Source organism: Pocillopora damicornis, chromosome 3 (assembly GCF_964200805.1).
Source record: "Pocillopora damicornis chromosome 3, jaPocDami1.2, whole genome shotgun sequence".
Taxonomy (NCBI): Eukaryota; Metazoa; Cnidaria; class Anthozoa; order Scleractinia; family Pocilloporidae; genus Pocillopora; species Pocillopora damicornis.
Window position 1 is genome coordinate 18,143,701 of NC_142672.1, and position 22,164 is coordinate 18,165,864.

The 22,164-nt window shown below is 38.5% G+C and overlaps 3 pseudogenes across 1 annotated transcript in view; 1 reads left to right on the forward strand and 2 right to left on the reverse strand.

The window, feature by feature from the left end:
• Positions 1–1,628, reverse strand: part of LOC149048616 (uncharacterized) — a 1,888-nt pseudogene extending 260 nt beyond the window's left edge.
• The window catches only part of LOC149048614 (uncharacterized), a 15,532-nt pseudogene extending 3,330 nt beyond the window's left edge, over positions 1–12,202 (reverse strand). Inside the window, exons 1-2 of the transcript XR_016184734.1 lie at positions 12,106–12,202; positions 3,060–4,073 (exon numbers count right to left, since the gene is read on the reverse strand). The product of XR_016184734.1 is annotated as an uncharacterized LOC149048614 (transcript). The remainder of the gene's footprint in view (positions 1–3,059; positions 4,074–12,105) is intronic.
• A 336-nt stretch (positions 12,203–12,538) lies between these two features.
• Positions 12,539–15,227, forward strand: LOC113669102 (uncharacterized; annotated as a pseudogene).
• Positions 15,228–22,164: the final 6,937 nt, after the last annotated feature.

The following is a 22,164-nucleotide window of genomic DNA, read 5'->3' on the forward strand; positions in this document are numbered from 1 at the left end:
CTTATGGATTTGCTGCAGCGAATTCTGCGAATTTGCCACTTGCTCGACCTAGTCCTCTACCTTCCCTCTCATGTACTCCTCTAGGTAAGTTCTAGAACTTAGCATGGCACACAGATGTTTTTGGCCTTGAGTCAATATTTTTATTGCCTTGTCACTAACTACTTCCATCCCTTCATTCTCCTTTTCTGGTTTGGTTACCAACCAGCATTTCTTAGCATTTGGGTAATACCCCAGGCTAGGTCCCATTTCATTGAGCCCATCCTACCACTTCCTTAGCTCTTTGAGCGAACCAGCGCATGTTATGTCATCAGCGTACCAGCATTGCTTTGCGTTGCTGGATAGATTGAGATGGGTGATTAAAGGCTGAAGGCTTATAGCATAGAAGCTCATTGCTAAGGGGTTACCCTGTGTAGTGCCCTCTGTAGATTTCAGTTCTTTACTGCCCATGACAAAGTGGCACGCAGGAGCCCTATAGGTGTTGGTGACGTATGTGGCTAAACTAGGACAAAGAACAGCAACATTATGCAAGGCAGAAGCCCTGTTCAATAAATTAAAAGCATTCGATGCATCAATTAATAACATGGCATCTGCATTGTCAGCATCAAGTACACCGTGCATGGCGTGAATGGCTGCCTCAGGTCCACTCTACAGACCCGCACACACTTGTATTAGGCCACTGGCCTCAATAATATCCTGCTTTGTCACCCTTGTTACACACTTGGTGATTATTCTCCTCACCACCTCTCCGACTCCGATCGGTCACACCTCACCATTGCTCTTGTCAAGTGGAATCAATCAACGTGCCAAAATTGGTTCAATTGTAGTAGGATGAACAAGCTCTGAACAAAGTCTCTTGGGAAGCATGGCTATGGTGTCGCAAAGACTTGCACTGGACTTCTTAAAGGACTTGCTAGCGAGCATTCTTCTAAAACCATTTGCATCCAGAACCCTTTTTCTTAAGTGCCACTTCTTTTATCATTTCTCCATTTATTTGGTGATAGATAATATGAGGGATATCTATGATTGGGCCAAAGACCAGGGATCCTAGCTGGGCTCTCTGTGCACTTGGATGTTTAGCCTGAAGTTGGATCATTACATCATCAGTAGGTGGAAGAATGCCCCCCAGAGTCCTGTTCACTAAGGTACTGAAGAGTGGAATTTATCTGACCCTCCAACACCAGTTTTGCGAACATCTTAGCTTTATTGGGTGGATCATTTCTTCGAGGCTTTGGGAGGCGCTTTTGTATCACTCATCCTCTGCGTAGGAGTGTGTCTATCTCGCCCTCTTTCCATAGAGCTAACCTTCTTGACAAGCACTCTTGATGATCTTTCACTTTTGAACCTTGACTAGGTTTTTGCAGCACTAAAGCCAAAAGAACAATGGCTGCTGTTAGAGCTATATGTTGCATTCCCGATCTAGTGTTCCAGTCATTTATTTGCTTGGCTTCTTGGTCAATAAAATCATGACCAATTTTCCCATATGGGACTAGAAAGGTGTTTTTCCACTAGGTCATCACTTCATCGTACGCATTGGCAATAGATGTTGTATTTAGCCAAAGTTCCACTCCGTCATTTTTGTGTCCCCAATAAACACTTGAAGGCATACTCACAGGTTCATAATCAGGTAAACACCCTGGCATCTCAAAATGATCTTGGGGTGGGCTTTCGACACTCACAAGATCATTAGCACTTCCGTCTTCTAGGAACCGTGTGGCATACATATGTAAATTTAAGTTGCTGAGTGGCATTGAAATAGTAGAATTTTCGCATTGGTGACCAATAATATTTTGATTCTCGCTCTCCCCAAATTCCCAACTAGAACCGTGGCCATGAGTTGCAGCAATATATGAAGTATTTGCATTAGAATCCCCTGCCCGAGCACTCTCATCAAGTTCCATTTTTTCCCAGCCTCAATGCCTGATCTCATAAGTTTTGACTTTTCAACTCAAGGTGTCCATAACCTTTCTCGTCCCATAGTTCTTTCATAATTTCAATGTAGCCTTTCCTTCTGCCATTGTGGTACAAGGCAGATTCTGTGAAGAAGTTAAATCCTTTGCTTGTCTTTTGCATTCCATGATATCCTTGTTCATTTGCTTTGTCCATTTTACCTTGACTTTTCTGGACATCTCTTGTTGAAAGCTGAAATAACTATTCAAGGTGAAGACTTGTTTGATTTAGAAGGGCGAGAAATGATCCAGGATTCTGAAATGCTGCCAGAGAAGGGAAATGTACCTTCAAAAATCCGAAAAATGAATGGATTTGTTTCCCTTTGCGAAAATTACATAGCTCAAGAGAGCAATCAACTGCACAAGAAAATCTCCCTACATTGGTCAAACAGTAATTAGGAAAGTGATCTCTTACATTTGACCCTTCATACATGTATGTACAAATACTATCAGTGCTTCACATATTGCATTGTGTTTCTCTTTCAAGACTTTAGTAGCTTCTGAATTTATGTTCCATCCATAATCTGTGCTTCTTTGCTTGAAATAATGAAGGGATTGAAACTACCATTAGAAGGATAAGCTATTCGCCTTGACAAGTATCTCCCCCTAAATCTAAAAAAGATGGTGCACTAGATTATAAAGGAAATTCGATATCTCTATCGCTAGTTAATTAACCATCATTAATCAATGATTACTCAATTGCCCGTGTTACCAAGACGACACAACAGTTTAGGCAAAATGAGTTTATTGCACAGTGCGAGAACTGCCTGACAAAATACTGGACAATAAACAAGAATGCCAAAGTGCCCAAACTGGAGTGTAGAAAAAGTGAGAGTGAAGGGTGGGAGTGGTGGGAAGAGATTACGCCTCGTCTCCGGATCTGACAAAAGATGAGACGCTAGGCCACGCACTAGAGTATAAAGGAAATTCGATATCTCTATCGCTAGTTAATTAACCATCATTAATCAATGATTACTCAATCACCCGCGTTACCAAGACGACACAACAGTTTGGGCAAAATGAGTTTATTGCACAGTGCGAGAACTGCCTGACAAAATACTGGACAATAAACAAGAATGCAACTAAGAAGAAAAAACTAATAAAAAAAAATACATTGTTTAAGGGTGGGAGTGGTGGGAAGAGATTACGCCTCGTCTCTGGATCTGACAAAAGATGAGACGCTAGGCCACGCACTAGATTATAAAGGAAATTCGATATCTCTATCACTAGTTAATTAACCATCATTAATCAATGATTACTCAATCACCCGTGTTACCAAGACGACACAACAGTTTGGGCAAAATGAGTTTATTGCACAGTGCGAGAACTGCCTGACAAAATACTGGACAATAAACAAGAACGCCAAAGTGCCCAAACTGGAGTGTAGAAAAAGGGAGAGTGAGGTGATTGAGGAGAATACGAAAAGGTTATAAATGGGAAAAAAAAAAGAATGGAAATCTATCAATAATTCATTATTCTGGAAACATAGTCTGAGCTTGTCCGCCATAGCTTGACCCATGCGCTGTTTCTGCCGCTGAGATAATTCTAGATACACGAGATATGCGTCGCTTTGCCAATCGCCCTGCAATTTGATGATTTCCGAGGGAATATGACAGTCAAAGGCAAAAGTAGCCCCGCCCCGTCGAAAACTACATGTATGAGGAGAAAATTTAGAGGGATCTAATTGGAGACTAGAAATAACCCGAGAAAGAAAGGCGCAAAATTGCTTGTAAGTAATTGGTTGTAGACCAGACCCCGATATAACGGAAAAAAGGGGAGCAGAAACTGGCCCGGGATTTAGGGATAAATGGCAACGAAGAGTGAAAATGGGGCAAAGACGAGACCCAGGGACCCTGGGGATGGGCAAATCTAGAGAACGTTGCTGACACTGAATGGTCTTGGTAGCGGAGACATGGATGTTAGCGCCCACAGGTGTAAAAGCCAAACTTGCCCTAGTGATGACCTTGGGATAAATTCGCCGTGGGTTGTCTGGTACTAAATTGGATTTGCGTAAAAAAGTAAAAAATGCAACTAGATACAATGACAACTAGGCCGAGTAATTCCAGACAGGTAAATAAAAATGTGTGATACCAAGTTCTAGTCTCGTTTTTGAGTCACGATGGCTTGCTATGAAGATACAGAGAGCATGATAGAGTTGTGTAAACGTAGTTATGACAGCCCACACCACAAATACAAATTTAATTTGGATGGTAATAATAAGACAGGTTGCGCACGGGTCTTATTACATCAGATATTACATCAGATTTTAGTATTTGAAGAAAGTCCTATTGAAGAATTGAGGTATCGCATCATCGCAGGCGTTCAATATTACGATGACATCTGGATGTTTTTAAACATGTTGCGTGCAGTCTTTAAACATGCAGACGTGTTACCTAAATGGTATTATGGGGATCCTAGAAGCCGTGAAAAGTATGAGTGGTTTTGAGAAGAACTCATCAGTGAATCTATTCAGGAGAAAGTCAAACATTATGCATCCCCCGTGGGAGCACATAAACAGCTCATTGGTTTGATTACGTCCGATTGGGACAGAGGATTCAAGAAAACGGGTATCCTTTTGAGGATGTCATGAAAACCTATGACACGTGGAGACATGGTGAGAAAAGTCTACCTCAATTGATGGGTGAGATAGAGGCTATGACATGTAAAATATTCGCCTCCTTGGTATGAGCTTCAAAGTAAAAACAGACGAGACCATTTCTACTGTCAGATCACAGAGTAACAGTACCCCACCTGTTTCTGTACAGTTATTATACGATCTGGATTGAGAAGTAGCCGATGGATTTATGTTGGCTTACCACGAATTAGATTACAGATGAAGAGAGAAACACAAATGTATTGCCTTGAACTAAAGTTTATTTAATTTAAGTATGGACCTATAAAAATGTGTTAAATTATATAATCGTCTGTTCGCATTGGATCCAATCCATGTTAATCTCTCCAGAAGTAAAAGCGAATTGGTTAAATAAAACAGTAATCTCACAATCAGGCTCCATATATAAAAAGACGTATAAGTAAAGGAAAAACTCTTGAATATCATCTGCAGGGAAGCACATCTATAATGTAAAAAAGCAAATCTCGTGGTTAATATCAGATCACATAATAGTTGTCCAATGAAACCCTGGTAACCAATTTAAATTGACTAAAATAATGAGCAATCACAGAAATATCCAACACGGATAAGACTCTATTTTCAAGACAAACTACCTTCAAAATAAATAGCTAAATTTCTACGATCTAGAATTCTTAATTTAAATTTAAGTTCACTAAAAACCGGTAGATGGCGTGTGTGAGACCAGCCTCTCTCTACGAAAGAGAAGCAGCATATCAATAAAGGAGAAAAAAAATAATTAGCATTTGAAAAAACGAATTTCGCGGTTTTGATATGAATACATAGTGACTGTCCATTGAAATCACGGAACCTCGTTTAAATGAATAAAACAAGTGATAATAGTAGAAATATTATAAATACTTAAGACTGTATGTAAGAAATCTACATCTTCAATATACACAACTAAGAAATCACTAAGATCTAAAAAGCACAATTCAAATTTTAAGTGATGAAAAAATTGGTAGAGGGTATCTGTAACTCGTGTCTCTCTATTAACGAGAAACACCATATAAATGTACATTAAAATAATTTGTGCTTACAAATTCTCTAATTAAGTGCATAGGAGTTCTATGAAGAGGAAGGAGGAAATTCTAAAAATGGTAACGTAAACGCAGGTACAATATGTACATGTAAGTAATGATGCCACAACTGTCTTGGAATTTAAAACAACTGGCATTCAGATGTGCGTAAATGTAATCTTACCGAAAAAGCATAGGCAAAACAGACTTTGATTCTAAAATAACAGCAAGGTAGTGGGCGGTTGAGTGCTAACTTTAAGGCGTGTAGTATATAGTGTGTGGTGATCCAAATGATAGGAAATTGAACTAGTAAAGAAGAAATGGATTCTTCGGGTATCTAAAATGAAAACAATCAGAGGTCCATAAATAAATTACTATGTCTAGCAAGTTCTCTTGAGTGGTAATGTAATACACTGTTTATGATAACAACATGAAAAAACAATTGGTGTGCGGGTATAAACGATGTGCTTGTTCAAAACTAAGACTAAATGCATGATTAAAGGCGACACGAATCACAAAACGTGTATGTCTAACTAAATACAATCTTAGACTCTCTAAGACACTTCCTAAGACGTATAAAATAAAAGTACTTCTTTCATGCAGAACATAACTTTGGGTTAAAATAAAAACACATAGATTCATGAAATAAATGAAACAGGGTGCCTTAAATACATCTCCCATCTAAAAATGAATAGAAAAAAATCTTCTTTTAGTGTGGTGTATGAATGACGTATGAATAACAAAGAAAAACATCAGACTTACGTCTAGAATTCTGTTTTCCAAGGCGCCCGGCTGTAAGAGGGCCTCTAAATCTGCAATTGCTTGTTTGTGTTACATTTCTTTCAAGTGCTCCCCATCCACAGCACCTTCCTCGTCCACTCCATCGACCTCCATTCTATTCACTTCAACCTCTGGTCCTTCTTCAACATTTTGTACTTGTAACGGTTGGCTGCAGGTACCACATGTGGTTGCAGTTCTCACATGACTTTAATAACATGCTCAGTGGATACGTCTCAAACAGCATGGCATGGCTGTCACGTTATGGAAGTTTATTGAAATCGGTTCTAAGCAGATAAAACATTCGTAGGCTTCACCATCTTCTTCCACGTTTAATCCTGGAATGCTGAGTCATACATTTTTTGAATGCTGAGTTTAAACATTTTTGCTGACTCATAGTCACCATGTTATATATACAAGGCATGCTCTCACATCATTTGTATTAGTAGGGAGTGAGAGAGAGAGAATGTCGAAGAAACAAAAATATCAAGATACAGAGGATTGGAGGACGAATTATTAATAGCGTTTTGTGGACCCTTTGGATCGAGAAGAGGATGATTACGTCACCAATTATGTTCCTTGGGGAATGAATTAGACCAATACCAAGAAGAGGCTTTAGAAATCAGGCAACAAAATGGCAGTAGTCACCATCCATTATTTGAATTTCAATTTCAAAAAGCAGGACCCTTGGCTAAATGGAAAAAGAACGTGACTAAACAACAACGTTACCAAGCGAAACTCGCACAAACTCGTGATCCAGATTGTCACGATAATTTAGTTGAAGAACTGACAGATGCCTTGGGCTGATCTATACGCACGCAATTGGCCGAAGTAAACACCCAACCTTATCACATTTAATTTCAATGTGATGTCTGATGCACATCCACACGTGCATCAATCAGCCACCTATGAAGTGAGTGAAGTGATGAACAGCAGTAATTGCTTTAAAACAAATTTGGCGGGGTTGGCAAACAAACTAGACTCTGGCGAAAGTTTAGCAGTCAACATGACATTCACGGTAGATCTGATGACAATTGCCACACCCTCAAAGGAGGTAAATACAAAAATTGGTTGGGCAGATTGTGTATTTCAGAAGTGCTAGAAAAAAGAGCTTTGGTCTTACACGTACAAAATTACAACAACGACTTCTGCTTGGCTATGGCCATCATCTACACATAGACCTGGATACACAAGGATGATGGTAAAGAAGAATGGAATCATCTGGAAAATTGTAGAAAATATCAAGACAGGTATCTGAAACAGTTGGCCCAAAATCTTCGTAAAGATACCAGCGTCCCTTTTGGTGAATTTGCCCAAAAGCAAAGAATCTTTATCCCTTGCTACCCTGTTTGAATTGTTACAAGAAATTCTACAACAGAGCATGTCACGAGCATCATATAGATATTGATGTCGTAACAAACTTCAGATATGCCCTGTGTTTCAAGCAGGTAGAAGTGTCCTCCACCTCACATGAATGCTACCATGCGAAATGCCCTTCATGGAAAGAAATCGTCGATCTTACAAAACACCAATGTTACATTCAACCCATCGGTGAAGAAGACATGCCTAAAAAGAAAAAGAAGAACATCTATAAAATATATAATATATATAAAAAGCATCTAGAATTCTACAAGAAAAACCTGCAGAAATTCCCTCCAAATCATGTGGTGTCTACCTATGAAGAGCATACCTAATTCATCTATGCGGATTTTGAAGTGACAGTGGGCGAATTGGGTCATCATCACCCTATCTTGATATGCACGCAAACTACTGAAGACGGTGATCCATTCTTTGATTTTTATGGAAAGGATTGTACAGAACGATTTTAATACTGTCATCATAGTGATGAAGAAAGAATGCTCACTGGTACGTGGTGCTCCCCAGAAATCATGAAGGTGTTGGCCATGGGCTATCGGCTCATACGTATACATGAGGTGTGGCATTTTCCAGAATCACAAACGGGGTTATTTGAAGGATATGTAAACACATGGTTAAAGTTGAAGCAAGAAAGTAGCTGACTGACTGTATCTGAGGTGGGCAGATACAGATGAAAAGAAATGAGAGTATGTGAGATTGTATAACAAGCGAGAAGGTATTGCATTGGATTTGGAAAAGATCGAAAAGAATCTAGGGAGAAAGGTAACCGCCAAATTGATGCTAAACAGTTTCTGAGGAAAGTTTGGGGAGCAAGTCAACAAATTGCAACTGTAAAAGTACACCAAAGCCTACCAGTTATTGGATGTGGTCCATAATAAGATAGTAGAGATCAGTGACATATGATTCCTCAATTCAGAAGTGGTAGAAGTGGCGTACAGGAAAATAGATGAAGATGCTGCCAAAGGGTTAAAAACAACATCTTCATAGCAGCCTTTACGAACTGCCAAGCACCATTGAAGCTCTATGAATCCCTTGAGAAATTAGACAACATAGTCTTGAATTATGATACCGACTCTTTCATCCATTCCTGGAAACCCAGTCTAGTAGAAATTGAATTAGGAGACTATCTGGGGCAAATGACAAATGAGTTGGATGAAGACGACTACATGTATATTGTAGAGTTTATTTCAGCAGGAGGCAAGAATTATGACTACACAACCAGGAAGGGCAAGGTAGAATGCAAAGTAAAAGGATTCTCAATGAACATGAGAGGGCAGGGAACAGTTAAACTATCAAGTCATGAAACAAAACATTCTGAACGAAATCAGAAACCCTTTAGAAGAACGAAGAAACACGATGGTGGCTCAACCTAAATTTATCAGGGATGTGAAAACCAAATGGATAAGGACGGAAACTCAAGTCAAAAAGTATGGCCTGGTGTTTGATAAAAGAGCTTCAGACAAGACCTACTTGTTCAAATCCTACGGATTTGAAAGCATGGAAGAGACCGATCTAAGAAATATGAATAGGCTGCTGTTTTAAAAAGAAAACCATTTTTTCACTTTCATTTAAGTGACAGTTTTCTTAACTATTTAACATGGTTTTTTGTGAGAGAGTGTGTGTAATGCTTGAATCCCCTCAAACATCAATGACGCTTAATCCAGAAAATAGATCTGTTTGACTCGTGTAATAGCATCTCCATTTGGCTAACATCACCTCTCCTCGACGTCTTAAACACAATTGACATAGACCAACACTTGAACTCTCACGTTAAATTATCGTTCCATTTTTTAAGAAATTGAGTTCTTTTTGATCCATCTCATTTATTATACTTTGTACTTCTTGGATCATCCTATTGTCCTCCCCCTTTCTTCTGTGCCTCTCCTTTCTTCCGGGCCTCTCCTCTCTTTCAGAAGGGTGGCCTCTGGCCACTCCTACTTTTTCTATGTCACTTATGATTGTACACTGTGAAGATGGAGTGTTAAAATACTAGAACTGTCTGTAGCAAACTGTGCTAGTGAGCTGTTTTCTGATTTACTTATCTGGGTTTCCACGTCATCAATGTGATTGTTACGTAATTGAATGTAGTGAATTTGACACAGTTCTTGGTAATCTTGCCCTGCTAACATAGGTTGGTGATGAATTTGACGAAACAAATCAGTCATCTGATCCCCCATGTGTACAGGATCGCATATGGAGGAATAGAGATAAAGTGTGCGAGGCACACTACCATTCTTGTAGGTGCACCATTTTGTATTGATAAAGATCCAGTTTAATTCATGCATCCAGATTATTACACCAGGAACAGGAGTAGAATCCACTGCCAATGTCCATTGACTGAGTTGCCATCTTCTACAATAGAACAGGGCATTATCTATAGCATCTGTGTATTTAGTTCCCTGTTTTTTTGTCACAAGGTTCGGGCCATTTTTGACTGTATTTACCGAGGAATACGTCACATCTTCCACCCAACTAAACAAGGTGCATAGATCCTCCTGTATAAACACTTATACAGAATCTCGCATGGTAGCATGGGGAACCTTTGTAGCATCGATGGTATCAGTAGACACCGTGACCATTTCACGTGCATCATTGTAGGTGACTTCAAATTGCATTTGTTCTTTTCCAGGTAAATGCTTAGTAGGCAGTTTCCATACGCCAGTATTTTGTATCCCGATAATACACATTCATGGTCAAGGTGTCGACTGTTTTACTGGTTGTACTGTACACGACTTGTTTTGTTCTTATCATAAAAGCATCATCTGAGAGTGCTTCCAGGTAAGGTAGTAAAAGCAACTTGTGAGGTAAAGAGATGCTGCTTAAGCCTACTTCACATTCATCTTCCAAATCTATACGTTTCTCCAATCTATTTTTCCATTAATTGTTTTTGTAGTTTGGAAAATACTTGATACTTCCATCATTGCAAGGTAACGGCAAGTAAAAATCACTCGTGATCGTACTCTGCGAAAATGAAGTGTTACTATGGAAGCACTGTCATCAACCCAAGTCAACTCGTTTGTGTCAGACTCGCTCATTTGAGTTTACATCACATCTTAATGATTGTTGCGTAAGGCTAAATAATGAATTTGGGGTGGTGCATAGAAAAAACTTCCACCCAACTTGGGTTGATAAGGGGTGTGTGGTATCAAATGTGTTATTTGGGTCCTAATGACCACAGGTGCTCCCAAAGAGGAATAGACGTAGAGACTTTCGGTAAGGTAAGGTAAAAACTTGACATGTTTTCAAGCAACGACACAGCTCCAAATGATGGCAGTTTCACAACTTTTATTGCATTTAATACTTACTGAAATTACAATTTAGCTTTGAGTTTAGCTTGCATGATACGTTTGACAATACGTTCTGTCATGGTTTTTCTACCTGTAAATCTATCAGTATCAGCAATCATCTTATGATCTGCGACGTGTTTGCTAGATTTTTTACCATAATCGATATCATGCTGTTTAGCTAAGTTATCGAGTCTATTAATCTCAGGATCTCTGCGTTTCAACCATTTGGTTAATTTGGTACCGGGCCCCTTGTATTGATACCCTAGCCAATGAAACTTCACACCCATCTTGGAAATCCATTTCTGTATATCAAAGGTGCCTCCTGTTTGCCATCTTCTACTCTTTACAGTTCTTCCCCTTGCCTTTGCCCTTGCTCGTTTTGGGCATTTCATTGTCTTGAAATGCTTGGTAAGGATCCCAACCTCGTTTTTCCCAAGTCTCCTAGTTACTAAAAGCTTTTAACTGTTCCGTTTCCGTCTTTCACTTTTTCTTCATAGGAGTGGGTGACTTTAAAGGGGTTGCCACCTTCTTTTTCTTGAAGTAGAGGGTTGTAGAGGTGTGGAAGGTAACAAGCGTTTTCTAGTAAGGATAGATGTTGAGGGTAAACCCTTTAAACTTTTCCAAGAAAAGGGTTTCTTAGAAGTGCCCGGTTTGGCTGGTGTGATAGGTTCCTCCTTAGGTTCTTGCCTCATATGAGGTGTGATAGGCTGGCCTTTGGTATTTATAGAACGAATCAGTTCTTTCATGAGACCATCTTGTATCGAATCTAACATATGCCTCAATTATTGGTCAATGCCTCAATTATTGGTCAATTTTGCTCTTTCATCAATAATTGTTTGACCACCGGTTCTTTTAAACCTGCATGTGTTGTAGGATCTTGTAAGAGAAGCTGCGCTTCCATGGTCAGACGTGCTGCTTTATCTAACAAGGTACTCTTGGTAATTTTTCCCTTATAATAATCCACCAATGCCCAAAATTCTTCAGGTTTCACCATCAACATCTTTTCCATAATTTTAGTAGAGGTACAATCACGCGTATACGCAACCAGCGCAACACTTGTATCCAAGTACACTGAGGTCCTTGTCGAGTGTCTTTACTGTCGCTAAATTCCAAGAGAAACTTTATACCAGAGTCCACGTCCTCTATACCCTCTTGCACGCCAGTCATTTTATACACTGACAGAAAGCCTCATTCATTCCACGCTAAAAGGCACCACCTGTTTGACTGGCCAATGTCATGCAACACTTTTTTAACGAGTTGGCTCACTTCGCCACTTCCCGTAACACGTTGCTATATTTTTTAAGTTTGGCCACAGTCAGTGGTTATAACGGGGTTCTCTTCTTTAACATGTTCATGGTCCATTCATTGGCAGCATTTATTTGATATTTACTTGCTTTGAAGATATTTTCTTTACGACGATTGCTGTTTTTTTCTCGTATGATAGATTTTAAAAAATCAAAATTTATCTTCATGTTTTCCATCCTTTAACGCTTTCTCTTGGTAATGGCATCTGATCTTTTTTTAGCTCCGAACGAAGCAGCTCCTGCCAAGGCTCCTAAACCAACTGCTTTACCTCTGGCAATAAGTGCAGGAAGCAAGGCAGCTAAAGGTAAGATGCCACCTTTCTGTTTCCTTCTTCTTCTGGAAGTTCTTCTCCCTTTACGTCTTATAGACCTACTGCGCTTATGGTGAGGCATGATGCTTAAAATAAGGCGGGTTCACTCCCAACACCTCTTTTTATCGATAACACTGCATACACCCTTCGTGTTTTAAGAGGTGGCTTACAAGTCTCATAGAATCTCTACTGGCTGGGTGTACGTCAAAACACGAATATCCATAGGATCTGTCTGTACACGCATTATATACATCTATCACCTGACACCAATCCGTAGGGTTAATCTGTAGCAGTAAATAAAGTTATCCTATTTTATCCCTCGCATTTTTAAATGCGACGATGTATTGCGCATTTGTAGAAATCGTCTCGGCGTATTTTCCTTGCGGGAACATGGCTTGACATAGATAACATACGGTGACATTCATGTAATGAGAATATTGGGTAAACAAATTTAGAATTTCTTTATTGTCTCCTCCATCTGCCATCAAATCATCCGACTAAAATTCTATGTCGGGTATCTCCAAACCATTCTGTGATATTGTCTTCATCTGGTATCCCTTGCAAAAATTGGATGCTGTGTTTTTGTATTACATCAAATTTTTGGTTGCTAAGTTCTGTAATAATACATCTAAATTCTCTAACAACAGGCGTTGAAGAGAGGTTGTTTTTCTCCAACTCGTAGGGCCCATGATTAATATGTTGGAGGGATGTCTAAAAGCAAACCTGGGTTCTAGACACGACATGATCCACACACAGTCACTAATGAGACTTTGTTAGGTTTACACATTTATTTTATTAAGGATTGAATGATGTCTTCTAACATGTCCCCTACTTTATCATCATTCCCTACATAATCCTTTTTTGAAAACATAGAAAAAAACTCATCCATCAGGGACTGCGCAGCAAGTTTTCGAGTGGGGGGGCTAAAGAAGAATGCGTGAAGGAAAATTTTTTGGGGGGCTGGGCGGGGGGGGCATGCTTGTGGTTTTCTATTCAATTTCTCTAAAGTGACGGAGAATGCAAATAATGATAAAACTATTGATTTTTTTCCACATCTTCAGTGATGTTGCCACTGATCAAGGTGGTAAAAGGAAAAGGCCTCCAGTAAGCTGCAAACTATACGATGCAAGGTCAAAAAGGATTAAAAAGATGGGCTGGAAACCAGAAATAGTTCTAAATATATGCAACGAACTTGCCAAAAGTCTCAAGCCACCCCCTTTCTCGTATTTGCTAAGTGATCAAGAGGCATCTTCACTTATCAACACTGTGATAGGCAATGTACCACTTGGGTTTTACCTTGACTATCAGCTGTTTGACAAGAAAAAATCCCAAACTGTTTTTAATGTAGACAGACCAGTAGAAAAAATGGTTGCAAATCCAGGTGCAAGAATTGAGCCCTTTCCCGACCTACCATTGGCTAATTTGAACAACTCATTTATCCCACCAGTTCTTGATCAAAAATAGCTATCAACTTGGCAGAATCTCGACAGATAGAAAAAATAACTGTCCGTCAATCTCTGGAGCCAGAATGGTTGTTTCAAAGAAGCAAGAGACTAACAGCATCCAATTTTGGCAAAGTTGTAGAAAGAAAAAGACCTCCCACTGAATCTTTTGTGAGAGACATATTTGTTCCAAAAGATTTATCGAAGGTATCATCCATTCGTCATGGAAGACAACAAGAACTTATTGTGAGATCTCTGTACAACAGAAAAATGCAGAAAACGTGCAAGCAGTTCATTGTTTTTGATGCTGGGCTGGTGGTGAACCCTTCTTTCCCCTACCTTGGGGCTTCCCCAGATGGGAAGGTGTACGACCCTACTGAAAAAGACCCGTTTGGTTTACTTGAAATAAAAAATCCTTACACATGGAGAAATCACACAATGGAGGAAGCCTGAAAGGATCCAAACCTCTGCCTTCATATGGTTAATGGAAAGCCAAAACTTAAAGAAAATGACAAAAGTGGTTATTACGATCAGGTTCAAGGACAACTTGCTGTTACTGGGTTACCATGGTGTGACTTTGTTGTCCACCTGTCAGGGTCACACAATATAAATGTTGAGCAGATTTACTTCGATCAAAGACACTGGGATGAAAACCTTTTTCCAAAGTTAAAAAAGTTTTACTTTGATCATGCTTTGCCTTTTTTTATCAAATGCATAAATGGTTAAAATCTCGAAAGGTACTCTTGATGGCACCAGTCTTACATGTATAACTCTGTGTTGGGATTGAATATTGTATTATAACAGTTTAAGAGTTGTTGATATCACTATTTTGTGAAGTTTATATTTGAAGTGAAAAGAGTTTTTAGAAGAATTGTACACAATTTCTATAATTCTGTAAACAGTTCTGTGAAATTTTGTAAAGAACTTTTTAAAGATACAAGGAAATTCAGGGACAGTTTCAACTCATAAACACCTTGATTGAATACTTCCATAGTGGCCTTGTATTGAACACTGTCATAGACAAACTACATTTCTTACTGAAACTAGTCAAGAATAGGCTCAATGAAGTTTGACAACATGCAGCACACTGTCCATATCTGGTTGATAATCTCAAACATGGTCACTGGAATTTCAATGGAAAATATTTGATATCTGTGAACTTTTCCTATTGCTCTCTCAATGTGGATTCGGTGCTGGGCTACTGTCTGTGTCTTTATTACATCACCCTCGCTGAATGGAATACCGGTCACTTCGCAAACGTGTCACTTCGCAAACGTCCTTTGTCACTTCGCAAACACATCCAAGTCGATTCGCAAACGTCTTCGAATTATTTTTAAAAAGGTTGATATAACTTCATATTATGTTTCTTTACAATCTTTTATCGAAGAAAGTTATAAAACTAAGAAGTAATGTAGTAAGTTTTATCAGCATGAAAGCTTACTTTTGCCATTTTGGAAGCTCGGCAGGCATCCAACTTCTTGGAATCTTTTCAATAAATGTTATCTAACTCAGTGTCTCGAAGTGTCTCAATGTCTAGCTTGCTTTTTCATTATTTTCTATCCTTCTTATTGATGTCTTATCGTTACTCTGATCTTACATCAGATGATGAGTTTCCTTACTCATGTGAATATAGTAATCGGGAGATCAGTACGTTTCATTCGATGAAACGATTTGTTATCGATCGATCGCATACCGTTCACTTCGCGAACGTAGTCGCGATCCCAGTCGATTCGCAGACGTGTTCAAATTATTTATAAAAAGGTTGATTTAACTTCGAAAGATGTTTTTTTATCATCTTTTATCGGAGAAAATAGCAATGAATTAGCATTAATCCGTTTACTTTCCCGTTTGGAAACTCATGCCGGCATTCAAGTCGCATGTAACTAATACTTCTTGGAATATTTGCAATAAATCTTAGCTAAACGGTTTCAGCTAAACTCGGTTTGCTTTTCATTTACACCAAACAATGCATTTAGCTCGAAACTCTCGAAACTATGTCAATATTGTCACTGGAACTGCACTGGAACTCATATTTCGCCCATTTATCTGGTAAGTATTCGTTGTAGTATTTTAGTACTAAATAATTGAAACTGACTCCGGATTTGCTAACTCACATGCACTTGAAAAATAATAGTCACTACTTGTATAAGAAAGAGGCAACGGGACTTGCTACCAAATATTTTATTTATAGAAATGCTTACATCACTAGGAGTGAATAAAAATAAGTCTTACAAAATAATTTTTTTATATTTATAATTACAGCAATTTTATTTTTAAAATTAGTAATATTTACATGTAAAATTGATATGTATAGATTAATTAATGTTTGTAACTTAATTGATATACAAATAAGCTACGATATTTTTCTAACATGTAAATGAATAACATAAATTCAAGTGATTTAAGTTAACCATGGAATATATACCATTTCATCTAGTGTAATGAAATTTGTTGGAAATGAATTTATCAAAAATTAATCATGCCTAGGCCCATTGATCTTGGAAATTGCCCTTAAAAGTTCCCTCCCTGTCCTCTCCCTCTTCTCATACTTCTCCCACTCAGCAAAAATCCTCCCCTGTAAAACCCTATATTTCCTCCTTTGCCCCCTACTTAATTTATTATCAGAAACTAGCTTCTTTACTATTGACTCGAAGAATGCCTCCTGGTGTAATAATTCTATTAGCATGTAAAGTGGCAGGTCGGACTTGCCGCTGGCACGTCTGTTGATGGCATTGTGCCAGCCTTCCACGTCATTATTTGTTCAGATGGGCTGGCTGTAGACACACCAGCTTCGTGGCTTGAAGAGTGGGTTCTTGATCCACTGGGCTTTTATGTACTCAACTAATTCCATCATTTGGGGGATGGTGCCTTCTTCTGCTGTTTTGTAAAGGGTCTTGAATTGGGACTTGATTTCTTTTACAGGAAGGAATGGCAATGCTAGTAGTTTCTGTATAAATTTATGACTTCCATCATCTTTTTGGTACTGTGCCGCAAGCCCGATCTCCTGTACCTATCAAGCAAGACAGAAATTAATGATTAACATACACATGTATTAATGTAACTAAAATGTACTTTAATACCGCTTCACAGAGTTAAGTAAATATAACATATCTGTGAAATATTATTATTCATGACATTTCTCTTGTTTTATTAAGACCTTTCTTACCTTTCTCCACACAGCTTGTGTCCAGTGGAAGGCACATCCTTGGATTGTCACATCAGGAAGTACCCCCTGGATAGCCTGCCACAAAGCTTGCTTGAAGTCGACAGTTACTTTCCGGACTGTCGGCTTCATGGGTAAGCTGTTGACGATGGATTGCAGGACCTACAACAGATCAATCCAAATAGTTAAAGTGGGTACACGATACGTTGAATATAATGAAGCAAAACCACGCAACTTGTAGATGTAAAACGCTGTTTATTCAGTGAACATTTCGGTCTTTCAGCCTTGTGTTTATATACATACAAGACAGTACAGTAGTTTCTATATATTATATACTGATATCATACCTTTTTATAGTCCTTTTTTCGTCGGCCTGACATCAGTGCAAATACCAGGGGAACTTGTTTAGTGGATTCACCAGATGTCACAAAGGCGTTTATTGGGAACAGCTGGGAATAATGAATAACTCATTATAGTGTTTTGAATTGTCCATACATACATCATTTGTATTATTCTTCAACAGTATTCATATATTGTTTAAATAATTATTACTTACCATGGCTAACTAAGGAAGTAACTATCCCATTTACTAAGTAACTATCTAACTAAGTTACTAAGTAACTATCTCAATAAAGTATGGAACTATCTAATAAGGTCATTAAGTAACTAGCCCATGAACTATGTTACTCTCTAGTTAGCTAAGTAGCTATCTAACTGGTAAGTTACTAAGTAATTAGTTAATAACCAGTAAGTGAGTACGTAACTATAACCTAAATATTTATCAATGATCTATATTTCTTACCTGCCATAATTTCATCTTCAGACAGGCCATTATTGATCATTGTGTCCATTGGGTCTGGAAATGAACAGCATAATTTCGTTAATGACAAACTATAATATATTCTAACACAACATTAACCCATTCCTATTCACTGCATTATCTAAAACTCAAGCCGGTCATTTACTTTACTTAGTTGTTGGAAAAAATGTACTTACCATATGCAGGTGTACTTTGCGACAAATTTGGATTAAAATCCACTGAACAGATCATGCATTTCCAATCAATGCTTTGATCCAATCTAACAGCTGATCGGTATTGGTCCTGGCTTATTCCCTTTCCACAAGTTCTATGGCACCAGTTGCCACAGCTGTCACACAGCAATGCCTGTTGCCTTGTGGTGACAGGACGATCACACGATAAACAAAGATACACTGAAGACATTTTAAAAGTATGCTCGTATTGAGTTGAATGGTTGAATAATGGTAAGAAATGGGCTTCAAGGTAGCCCCTTATATACCCGTGTAGCGGATCGAAAAATTCAATAAAAACCTGCTTATTGGTTACTTTGACACATGTGAAAGCATTCTTTCGGGAGGGCAAAGTTAATTGATCTGTTTACAGTCCTAGCATCTATTGTTCTGGACTAATTGCCAATCGTAATCATGACATCAATATCACATCAATTGTGCACAAAAGACTTTGAAGCGTATTGTTTTCGACGTAACAATAGAAATGGCGTCCACCAAATTTGAACTTAGTGGATTTTTGGACACGGATATCATGCTATTTTTTTATGGCGCGTCACAATGACAGATTCAAAACAATTTGGTTCAACACGATCTTTAAAACAAGCCGTTTTTTGCCGAAATTGGTCCAGTATTAGCCGAGATATTTAAAAACGGACATCGAAGATACGTTTGCGAAGTGACCGGTATTCGAAGATACTCAACCTTCGATCACAAAAAAAAACTCAGAAAGAATCTTTTTAGACAAACAATACTTGAAAGATATATCATATGGAGCAGTTATTTATTTGATTTTTCAGATGAGAAAAGAGAATGCCATAAACTCCCACAAATACTCTAATTTCTGATGTCGGCGAACTGGCACATTTGTGAAGTTTAGAGATGTGATGGGTAGATTGATGGGTGCTGTTGCATGGCTTTTCTTTATAAGTAACAAATCGAGAGTCTAATAGCTAAGTTTAGTTTATAATTACACTTCCATTCTTCATACAGAATTATGCACTATATTTATGAAATATTATTGCTAATTGTGCAATTTCATGGTTTCACATTTATCACCCGTTGGAGTTTGGGTTTTGTTTGCTTCTGTTGTTACGCGACTTGTTACACTTGGGACGGCATTGCAATCCTCCTTTTCCTCCGACACAGTGTTCTTTCTTTGGGACTGTTATTGCCTTCAAATCAAATACATTTCTTGTTGCTGTGGAAAACTAAGTAGTTGTACATTATTATTAGCGTTTAGCAGTTAATACGTCTAATTCTTCAATAACTCTAAGGCGGTTTCGATCGAAGCATAGATAGATGTAAATTTGTGTCTTGTTCCTCTTTTACATCTATCTTGGATATGTATTCAATACCCTGTCTTCACTTCGTGCGTTCCAGCTTACACGGTTGTCGTCAATCACACAGAAACCATCACATTTGTAAATATTTGTAAATACTAGAGAATAGTTTAGTAGATCATTTAGTGGTTTAATAAAGTGAGACTGTGCGTGTATTTTTCTACATTGCTCGTCGATCAGCCAAGTCACGCAATCAATTCATCATTTATAATGATTAAAAGTAACGTGATTCTCTTCTCTCGTTTGCGAATAGACTGGGATGCGTTTGCGAATCGACCAAGGACGTTTGCGAACTGACAGTTTGCGAAGTGACACGTTTGCGAAGTGACCGGATACTGTGTGGTAATTCTGATGGAGATGCTTTGGTGAACGTCTCTTTAACCCCTCCTCCTACACCTTTGGCCACATCTTTTACCATATCTTTCACACCAGCACCCGTTGAGGAACCACCCCAACTTCCAATTAAAGGTGGTGGGGCATTCCAACGCATGAGGGTACCCCCCCCCCCCACTTTTCTCCTGCAGGTAGATAGACTTTTAACCGTCTTAGACTTCCTCCGATAATGATGTGTCATGTACCAGGACAAGCTTTACTCTAAATCTTTCTTTTGAATCCAGCTATTATATTTGCTAGGGTATCTTTTCCACTTTACCAACAATTTATCCTTCAACCTCTTTAATACTCTTTCCACTCGCAAATACGTCTACGTAGACCTCTTGTAAATCCCACGTATAAAATGTGCCTTGGAGAGGTGTGTTATCTAATTCTCGTACTTTATAGTTCGTCACGAATCCAGGCACCACTTTACGAATTTCAAACACTTCTTCTGTTCAACTGGGTAAATAGAGAGTTTTAGATCCAAGTTTACCGCGAACCTCTAACCGCGGTTTGCGGTTACCCGTTTGCGGTTTGACGTTCAAACATAATTCGATTTAGATTGGCGGTGGATTAAAGAGGTGGATTCTGGGTAATATCATCCAAAATGGCGGCAGCTGCAAGGTTAGTTTCTATTTGTTTTTCAGAACTTTAAACATTTTTCGACAAATGTGATTTTATTACTAAGTTTTATGCATTGGTAAACAAAGTCTTGGCATTAAAAATTGTGTCCACCAGGAAAAACTTTGATGGTATCGTAGATGAGATGCTGTGGCAAGACAGCAGTGATGTCTCAAGTGGCAGTGAAGACGACTTGGATGAACTGTTGCTGGAATTCATGTTTCCACAAGAAAACGATGCAAACTACCCCCGTATTTATCTCCAGGATATACCTGATATTCAGTGTGAGGCCATGTTTAGGTACAAATTCTTTGCCTTTTGTCTTTTCTTGAACGGCCAAGTTTTATGCTTGTAATCTCGACTTCAGCTAGTTGTATATATATATATATATATATATATATATACCTTTATAAAGTTTTAGGTACATAAATTATTTATAACATACGTTATAGAGGTTTTAAAACTGTTTACCAATTAGAAACACTAATTGTTTACGAGAGATTTTACTCAGCATTTAATTAAGCAACATGCACTGTACTACGTCACACAATTAACCAATTACGACTCTGTAACAATTGCATGTTAAGGCCCCTGAGGAAGGCAAATGCCGAAACGCGTCGGGTCTTTAATAAAGCGTTGAAAACGGAAGCACATTCTCCATCGTGCAAAGTATATATATATATATATATATATATATATATATATATATATATATATATATATCTCTTTGATTAATTTCATAAATTACCTTAACAGTGTAGCACCCTCAATCAAGTTTACACACGAAATCTCCGCACATTCAGTGAATTTCCTTGATACGACCGTTCTAAAGGACGATCAGGGCAACATCAGTACAGATGTTTATCAGAAACCAACTGATACTCATCCATACCTCCATTGGACATCAGCACATCCACCTCATCTGAAACGGAGCATCCCATACAGTCAAGCCTTGAGGTTGAGACGAATATGCTCTTCAACAGACACATTGAAGAAACGAATCCTGGAATATTCGGATTTCTTTGTAGCGTGTGGTTATGCACAACGCAAAGTTCTCCACGAAATGCAGAAAGTGCTAACATTGACTCAAGAGGAATGTTTACAGACCAAAGAACGTGAACCAACAGATCGAATTCCTCTGGTTACTACATTCAACCCCCATACCACATTTATTGCAGAAATTGCTAAACGAAATTGGAACTTTCTCAAATCAAAAGAAAGATTATCATTCATCTTCAACAAGCCACCTTTAGTAGCCTACCGACGACCGAAAAGTCTACGAGACAGACTTGTTCGTTCAAGATTTGTAAATGAAACACCTCAGAATTTGATACCAAAGGGATGTAGAGCATGTGAAAGAACGAAGTGTAGTTGGTGTAAAAAGATCAACCAGACCACAACTTTCACCAGTCCCAATAACAACAAGACCTATACCATATTTCATACAGTGGACTGCCAATCGTCATGGATCATTTACATAATCGAGTGCAACATTTGCAAACTTCAATACATTGGCAAAAGCGAAACTGCATTTAACCTACGGT